The 9,319-nt window shown below is 49.9% G+C and overlaps 1 protein-coding gene across 1 annotated transcript in view; it reads right to left on the bottom strand.

Annotated features, from left to right (window-relative positions):
• Positions 1-9,102, bottom strand: part of MAP3K14 (mitogen-activated protein kinase kinase kinase 14) — a 54,396-nt gene extending 45,294 nt beyond the window's left edge. Inside the window, exon 1 of the mRNA XM_054460216.2 lies at positions 8,988-9,102. The gene's annotated coding sequence lies outside the window, so the exon portion shown is untranslated. The remainder of the gene's footprint in view (positions 1-8,987) is intronic.
• Positions 9,103-9,319: the final 217 nt, after the last annotated feature.

The following is a 9,319-nucleotide window of genomic DNA, read 5'->3' on the forward strand; positions in this document are numbered from 1 at the left end:
GACAAGCTGGCCCAAGTAACCAGCTTGAGGACATGAGTGGCAGAGGGGTCCCTTTATAATGAGGGGTCATATTCTTGTCCTCCCCTGGGAAGGGAAAAAAGGGCTTGGGACATGGGGCATGACGAGGAATATTCTCAGAGGATTTCACACGATTCTTTGGTAAAAGAGGGTAAATCATGAAACAGCCCATGGCTCTCTCGTCCTCCCTGAGGCCAGCAGGGCTTAGCAGGAGGAGTTTGGATTCAAGTCTTGTACTTTCACTCAACAGCAAATACTTAACCAGTGGCTACCATGTTTCAGGCACCGTGCTGGCCAGCGGGAATATGAGGATGACGAAGAGCCTTCTCTGTTGAAACCCTCGAAAGGCCTTCTTGGAATGCTGAACCCAGTTACCTAGAAGCACTGCCTTGATCCACCTGCCTACAGCTCTCTAGTGGCACCAAGCCTATGGGATGTGCCAGTGTGGTCACTGCCCTCCCAATTCCCACTTGGAGGGGTGGGAGGTGGTCAGTTATGTGTTTATTAGCTGGCTACTCACTGTCTGATTCTACTTTGAACTATATTTTCTTTTTTGAGAAGAGGACTTGTTCTGTCACCCAGGCTGGAATGCAGTGGTACAACCATAGCTCACTACAGCCTCGAACTCCTGAGCTCAAGTGATCATCCCACCTCAGCCTCTGAAGTAGCTAGGACTACAGGTACGCACCACCATGCCCAGCTAATTTTTTTTTTTTTTTTTTTTTGACAGAGTCTTGCTCTGTCGCCCAGGCTGGAGTGCAGTGGTGCGATCATGGCTCATTGCAACCTCTGCCTCCCAGGTTCAAGTGATTCTTGTGCCTCAGCCTCCTGAGTAGCTGGGATTACAAGTGCCCACCAACACACCTGGCTAATTTTTGTATTTTTAGTAGAGACAGGTTTCACCACGTTGGCCAGGCTGGTCTTGACCTCCTGGCCTCAAGTGGTCTGCCTGTCTTGGCCTCCCGAAGTGCTGGGATTACAGGTGTGAGCCACTGTGCCTGGCAATGCCCAGCTAGTTTAAAAAAAATTTTTTTTGGAGGTAGATCTCACTATGTTGTCCAAGCTGGTCTCCAGCTCTTGGCCTAAAAGGCAATCCTCCTGCCTTACCCTCCCAAGTCACTGGGATTACAGGCATGAGCCACTGTACCCAAGCAATATTTGAGCACATTTCTCCTGACTGTCCCTGCGCTTCTGAAAATGCACTTCTTTCCCCCAGAGTGCTGAAGTTGCCCAATTGTTACCGAGCTCCCACTCCAAGCTGACAAGTGGTACAAGACCCCAGGGTGAGAGAAATACCAAGGTGTTCCCACCCAGGCACCTGCAGAATCCGAGACGCTCTACGCCTGACAGCGCTGGCTCAGGCTGGAAAAGGAGGGCCACTGGGCTGCGCATGGTGGCCTCCTCGCTCCCTCCAGCTCCTATAGTCATGGCTCCCGACCAGCACCGGGGTTGACTTGTGAGGTGTCTGCCTTTGTGCCCAGCTTACCCCCGTCGTGGTGAGGTCCTCCAGGGCGGTGCCTTAATTGTGTTTGGTTTTCTAGCACCTAGCAGACATGGCCTATTTGACACACTTGGCAAGTGTTCCTGATTGAAAGGACAGACACACTTCTGAGCAATAAATGAGTGCCACAGGCTCTGAGAGCCTGGCTGGACAGGGACATGTGTCCACACTGTCCAATCACCTGGCAGGCTGGAAGGGAGGGAGTCACAGCTTGGTGGCTGTACTCTAACTGCACCCCAGCAAGCAGGTGTCCTGAAAGATGGCTGTGGAGCCACTCCTGCCATCCCCTTTCCTAAATGCTGACCTAGAGACCCAATTACTTCTAATTGCTTGAGAAGATAACCCTTCTGAACTGGACAACCCCCATCTGGGCTCAGATTTGCATATATTTGCATGTATCTAATACATGCTAGAGGGAGGTGGTGTAGGACTCTGTCCTTCACATTGATCTATACAAAGCTATTCCTGCCTCTCCAGGCACAGTATCTGCCAGTGGAGACTGTTGGGCAGGACTCAAGGAGTCTGGTGGGTCCAATCAACTCCCTTGGCCAAAGGAGTCCATTTGTAATCTTTTTTTTTTTTTTTTTTTTTTGAGACGGAGTTTCACTCTTATCGCCCGGGCTGGAGTGCAATGGTGGATCTTGGCTCACTGCAACCTCCACCTCCCAGGTTCAAGTGACTCTCCTACCCCAGCCTCCCGAGTAGCTGGGATTACAGGCATGTAACCACCATGCCCAGCTAATTTTTTTGTATTTTTAGTAGAGACGGGGTTTCACCATGTTGGCCAGGATGGTCTCAATCTCTTGACCTTGTGATTCGCCCGCCTCAGCCTCCCAAAGCACTGGGATTACAGGCATGAGCCACCGTGCCTGGCCTCCATTTATAATCTTAATTGACAACCATATCCTCATTGGAGGCTGGTTAAGCCTCCTTTTCCTCCCAACCCTCCTGGCTATCCCTAGTATGGACCAGAAACACCTACCTTTTAATTCTGGCCCAGTAAAAGGAAACTTTAATGTCAGTAGAAGGTGGGTGGTAGATTTTGGCTACAATAATTCTTTACACTTACAGGGGCCACCATCCAGATGATATCATGACATCATGCTTCACCCACAAGGAAGAGCCTCTCACTGAGAGGAGCCAGGCAGATCAGCTAGGATAACACCCAGAGTATGCATGCACCTCCTGCACAGAAGAAAGATGCAGAAGAGCTTCGTGCACTGTGGGTTTGGACCCCTGTAATCAATCATTGAAAGTTACTAAATACCCACTCTAGGTGAGATACTGCTTGGCTAGGTAGGAAAGTGCCCTAAAGGTGTGGGCAACCTTTGAGACTTCCTGGTAATTGTATTTTCTTATCAACCTTGACCTCCTTTTGATTACGTGAACCTCATGGTATAAGACAGCGTCCAACAAATAGCTTTCTGTTTACTTTTTCTTAGACCCAGGGCAGCAGCTGCTGTGGCTCCACCCTTCCCAGGCCTGGCAGAGCTTGCAGAAAGGCTGAGAATGATAGGGTTGGGGTAGGGGAATAAAAGGAGGAGCTAGTTTAAAAAAAAAAAAAAAATCCTGCTTTAGGATTAGTTCCTTCGTTCCCTTGCAGCAGAGTACATTGAAGAGTCTGGGTTTTATAGTTCAGGCTCTGCCATTAACTAGCTGTGTGGCCTTGGGCAACCCACTTGGCTTTCTTGGGCCACCATTTTCTCTTCTGCATTTTCTCACTGCAAAAAATGTGAATGATCACATCCAGGCTATAATCCTAACAGCTCTTTCTGGACAGTGAGGTTAAGGTTATTTAGCCATGCCAGCAGGAGGTGACTGCTGGTTGGTCCAGATTGATGGGGTATGGGTACAGGGGCTGGGTTGTTAGTCTGCCAGAGACAGGCAACAAGATTATTTGCAAGAGCTGCAGCTTCATTAAAGTCAAGCCCTCCTTGTAGTTGGTCCTGGACATTGCTTATAGATGTCCCTGACCATAGGCGTCAAGTTCAACACCAACTGCACTAGTCCAGAACAGTGTCTGAAGAAAATCTCTGCCTTAATGGACACCTGATAGTGGCTTTAGCGGAAACAGGGTCAGGAGAAGCTGTAGTGACCAGAAACTGGGAGGGAGGGATGGCTCAGGAGTCCCCCCTGCTGCTTCTTTCTGGGTACAAATCCTGGTCCTAGAAGTGTAGACAACTGAGGTGGTGGCAGGCTTGGGATTCCTCAAGCTTTTTGAAATCCAGGGTTTAATCTAGCCTTTACAATCGCTGGAGCTCTGCAGAGCCTCCAACTCAGGTGGCTGAAAAGGAGGCAGGTGGAAAAGCGTTCCTAAAAGGTTTTTCACACCAAAATAGGGCTGTCTCTCTGCTCTCTGCCAAGGGATTTCCCAGCTCCCTGGGGCCAAAGCTCCCCTCCTGCTTCTTTGCTGACTGTCACTGGAAGCAGGCCATTTTCCACCCTCAGGGTGGCTGGACTCAGGAGTCAGTGACACTGCTGATCTGGGCTCTGTGCCCCATCCACGATCCCCCCTCCGCTGTCAGCCCACTGGCCCCAGAAGCCTCCTGTTTGCCTCCTGCCCCCTGCTTCCATAGCCCTGGGACTGGGATGAGGCTGATTTGTGGCACAGGGCTCCTCAAGAAGGTCTGCTCAGGACTTTCTCTGCAACTGTGCTGGGGAATAAATCGCCTGTCACCTACACCCCTGCATGGGTGACTCACCTTCCAGAGAAAGTGCTCTCCTCACCTAAGCAAAGCTGCTTGGAAAATGACTAAGGCACCTATCAAATGCACTCTGTGAGGCCAACCAGTTATGGAGCAAGGTCCAGGCACACTCTGCCTCTCACCTCCAGCCTGAAGTCAAGTGCAGAGCTGCCACACCAGGCCTGCTGGTTTCATTTTCATCTGAACCGAGCTCCACATGAGGCTTGACATCCGGTGATCTATTTTTTCTAAAAACTAGCTTCACTTTAGAAATGACTCTTCGGCCATCAAGTCAGCTTCCCCAAGAGAAAACAAAATGTTATTTAAAGGGAACGGCAGCCTGGTGAGAGCCTATATTTTTGTTTTGTATTAAGGGGAAAAAAGACTTTAAAATATGAAACTTTTTTTTCCCTTGTGAGATTAAAACAAACGTTTTTCTTTCAAGAGAGGGGGTCTCGCTATGTTGCCCATAGCTACTTGACCTCCTGGGCTCAAGTGATCCTCCCGCCTCAGCCTCTCAAGTAGCTGGGACTAAAGAAACACACATCACCATTCCAGGCTTCTTGTGAGATTTAAAGGGAAATCTGCAAGTCCTTGACTGCAGATCCTGGGCCCCGAGACATAGTCCCAGAGAGAAGCTGACAAAGACATGAGAAGGAAAGGGTGGTGAGCTGGGGATGCCATGTGGTAGTGGGACCCTCATCCCACAGAACCAAATGTTCCCTCCTAGTCCCCCAAAGAACAAGTCCTTGCTGACCTACATGCCATACAGTATTTTCCCTTTCCTCACCTCCAGGGTTAATGCAGGAACCTACTTGATCACATGTGGGACACAGGAAGCCCCTAGACAGGCCTAGCTGTGTCTCCAGCTCAGAGTTAGGATTGTCAACTGGGCAGAGCCTGGACCTTTGTAGCCTCATTTGGAGTACGGTGAGGGCAGTATATAGTGTAAGACAGGGAGAACCTGACAGCTGAAGCTTTTAGACTGAAGAACTGTCCCCCTAAAGTTCCTACTAAGAAAATGACCCTGGCCTGTCAGGCAGTCTGACCCTCCTTGACATCATCTTACAGAAAACAGGTTTAGTCACAATGCAGTAATTGGCAACTACTACTGCTACTATTACTACCACCAGCAAACACCACCACCACCACCAACAACAGTTACAGCCTCTATGTTCTGTGCTGGGCACTGGGCTCAGCACTTTACATATCTCCTCTCATTTTCTACTCAAAACAGCCCCATGAAGTATTTCTGATCCCATTCACAGATGAGGCACCTGATGATTAGAGAAGTGAAGTGATTTGCTTGTGGGCACAAAGGCAGGCAGTGGCAGACCTCGACCTGACCCAGGTCTCTCTGACCTGACAGCCTCAGCCACCACATGTGACATGGAGACACCAAGGACTTGTTCTGTTGCTCTGGACAAATCACGGGCTCTCTGCCTTTGTTTCTACATCTGGAAAATGGGCACAAGCACACCTGTCCAGGCAGCAGGCTATTCATCTTTTGGCCTTTTATTAATTAACAATCAATATCAATTAATAATTGATTGGTACAATAAATAAACAAAGCTGCTACCCTGGTTTCATTATATTCAAAACTGACATGTTTGGGCGAAGAAAATCCTTACCGTTTTCATGAGCAACTTAGTAGAAAAAGCAGTGACCTAGATATCAAAAAAAGGGGGTTTAGATTCTGAGCAATCCTGTCTATTTCTCCTTATGAGGCTTCACTTTTCTGATCTTTGTCCCTGCCCTTCTTCACATGAGCATTGTGTGAAAATACAAAGACTGGCTATAAAATTATTATTGATGCCACATCATTTCAAGGGATTTCTATCAGGGAGCTGAGGGATTAAGACATGTAGAAAAGCAAGAAGGGAAGAGGCTCCTTTAAACTAGAATGCAAAGAGCACACCGGCCACTGAAGAAAAATGACTTTTTCTGCATTGTCATTCAGGCAGTCATAAGCCCAGAACAAAAAATCTCATACTTCAATGTCCTGCTCAGCTCAACAGAAATGCTCCCCTACAATTTGCCCTACGTCTGGCCTTCCCTTTCTGGGCTACTACGTACAGCATTTTAGCCAGCATCACCGAGTAAATGCAGAACCTTCACACATGTATCACTTTGAATGCCCACCCAGCTCTTGCAGATGCTCAGCCCCATTCTGTTCCCTTACTAGAGAATCCTGGTGTGTGGAGACCAGAGGGGCTGACATCCTTAGAGCTCCCTAAATCCACTGACATGGAATTGTCCCCGGCCCACCAATTTCACACTGGTGCCATCAATAGTGCCCATAATGCTCAGATGTTTCCAGTTTAACTGAAATACTAAAATGGGGCAAACAGGAAGCATCAGACACAACTGCGGTAGTGACTTATTAATCACGAAAGCAGAATTTTAGTTGCATTTTAACCTTTTGCCAGGAAAAAAAAAAAAACAACCTTGAGATGATGGAAGCCATCGGTAGAAGTACGCTGCCTTTATGCGTATCGGGCTGACTTAGACTTTTTACTTAGGACTGACTTTGCTTTTAAGATTTCTGAACTTTCCCCCCAGAAAGAACATCTGTCAAACCAACCAATATGAATCTGTCAGCTCTTCATCGAGGCAGGCAGGCTTGTTAGGAAAGCCCATGTGCTGTCCATTGAGACAGAAAAAAAAATAGGAAGTTAAAAGTGCCTTCACAGGCCAAAGTGATACAACACTGTTCAGAGGGTGCCAACAATGAAGAAAACAACCCTGGATAAAGCTTTCATCTCTTTCACATCTCTGCAGATCTCTCACCAGGCCCTAGCCAGGGATGAACTGTTATCAAATCACCACAAAAAAAAAAAAAAAAAAAAAAATCACAACAGTTGCCGAGGGCTGGACAACCAATCAGCGCAAGCCATCTTCTCAGCAGTAAATGATATACACATATTCCAGGCAGATCACAAAGGAGTCAGTGTTCAACAGGAGAACCAAAATGAGGAACCAAACCTTCATCTGTTGAGGCGAAACGGCCCAACCAGACATTTTTGTTTAATAGAGGGAGACGGATTTGGCAGGGTCTCTGTGGTGCCGCTCCCACAAACTCTTAACAGACAATACCAATGACAAAAAACCCCCTTCAGAACTGCTTCTTATAATCAGAAAACACTCAGAAGATGGCCTGAAGCTCGGCAGCGTCTTGCTGTCTGATTTCACAAAGAGCTGGTACATATACCTGGGTACTTATCTCTAAAATTAGAGTCAGAGACGATTACTTTTATTTTGAGATCTTCTCAGAAGTTCTCCACACCCTTCAAAATAAATAAGGATGTCCGAAAGGTGTCTGAAAAATTCAGAGGTCTGGCACCGCTCCAAAGGAACTGATTGATATCACTTAAAAAACACCAAGAGTAAATCCAAACACAACCAAAGTAAGGCAAGCACTTTTTAAGTGTCCTCTCACATTAAGAGCATAAAAACCACACCAAAAACTTCTCCCTCCTTTCTGCATCTCAGTTCTATAATGTGGTCCTGATCTAGGATTCTGGGGAAGACCCATCCTTAGTCCTAGCTATGAGGCATCAGGCAAGATATATACCACCCCCACTCCCTCATACACACCTGCCTCAGGTGCCTCGCCTGTAAAACAAGACACTACAATCTGTCTTACCACACAGCCATCTGAAGGAAAACGGAGCTCACAGGTATGAAGACACTAAGTAAAAAACACATCACTAATGTTAAGATACTGTTTCCTTTTAATCTTTCAGAAAGACCATGTTTCTAGTCAAGGGGTTTTCAATATTTTTCTTGGAATAAACTCCAGACTCCTATTTTATATCATGACCTCACTCTAATCATTTAATTTCACGTCCTTTTAAAGTCCTTAATTAAGTCATTGGTGTTCATTGTCTCCAGCGAGCAAAAGTAGTTTTACCATTTACTTTGCTGATATATGTACCTTTTCACCACTTATCCTCTCCCTCATTCATACCTCCAGTCCACCCTTTAGGGCCGAGAGCAACTTTTTAACTTTGACTAGGAAAGAAACACTTTTTCTGAAGCTGCCCAGCACTAAGGAGGCTCCCGGGCAGGCGGGAAACGTACGTACAAGTGGCCCCTCTCTGCCTGGTGCCCGGTGGCTGCAAGATGCCAGGGCCACGATGGGTTTCCAAGATGGGAATGTTATATTTGAACCGACAGATAAAGTCCCGAGTTGGAGAGCCCAGAAGAATTACAGAGGAGGACTGGGGTCCGAGGGCGGAGGAAGGATGCTGCGGGCGGCCAGCACTGCCCCGCTGCATGCTGAGGACAGGCTTAGTTAGCTCCTGCTCCCCGCCTTGAGGTGTGACCCGAGAACTTCCCATGAAAGGCCAGGAGGGTTTCACGCCAGGGCAGATGCCAGGGCGCACTCCTGCAGGAGACACGTCCGCCCCGCGCCAGGCGAGCTCCATCCTGGAGGCACTGGGGCGCAGAGCAGGCGGGCGGGCCTGGCGGCGGCGCGGGGCGCTACTGAAGGGGAAGCAGGGGGCCCCTGCGCGCGCTCGGAGCCAGCGTGTGGCCAGCAGGAGTGCGCGGCCTGGAGGCCCGGGGCAAGCGCGGCGCCGGCAGCGCGTGCGAGGGCGCGCCCGCGGACCGCCGCGAGTGGGTTGGACGGGGTACGTCGGACTGCGCTGGCCTGGCCGCCGACCCCACTGCTCCGGGGCGAGGGGCCAGGCCGCAGCCCAGCCCGGGGCTGAGGGGCGATCCATCCCAGCCGCTCCCTGGGCGCCTCGCACCGGGCCCCAGGGTCCCGCCCCGTCACCTACCGGCCAAGCGCCGATCTCCCCAACCAAGCGAGTGTTGCGCTCCGCTCGCCCTCGATCTCCCGCCGCCGGCCGCCGGCCGCCGACCGCTGAGCTCCCGGCCCGTGGTCGCCCCGCCCCGGTCCCGGGCTCCGCCCCCTCGCCTTCTCGGCCGCCCCCGGGGCCACGCCTCCCCCGGAGGCTGTAACTTTTCCTCGCTTCGCGCCTCCTTTCTTTGGCCGCACCACGACCCGTGGCCCCGCCCGCTCCCCTAAGCCAGCCAATGAGACGGCCGTCCCGGCAAGCCCGTCTTCCCGCTCCCTAGCAACGATTGGTTAACTAGGCCTGGTTTCCAG

This window comes from Pongo pygmaeus, chromosome 19 (genome assembly GCF_028885625.2).
Source record: "Pongo pygmaeus isolate AG05252 chromosome 19, NHGRI_mPonPyg2-v2.0_pri, whole genome shotgun sequence".
Classification (NCBI taxonomy): Eukaryota; Metazoa; Chordata; class Mammalia; order Primates; family Hominidae; genus Pongo; species Pongo pygmaeus.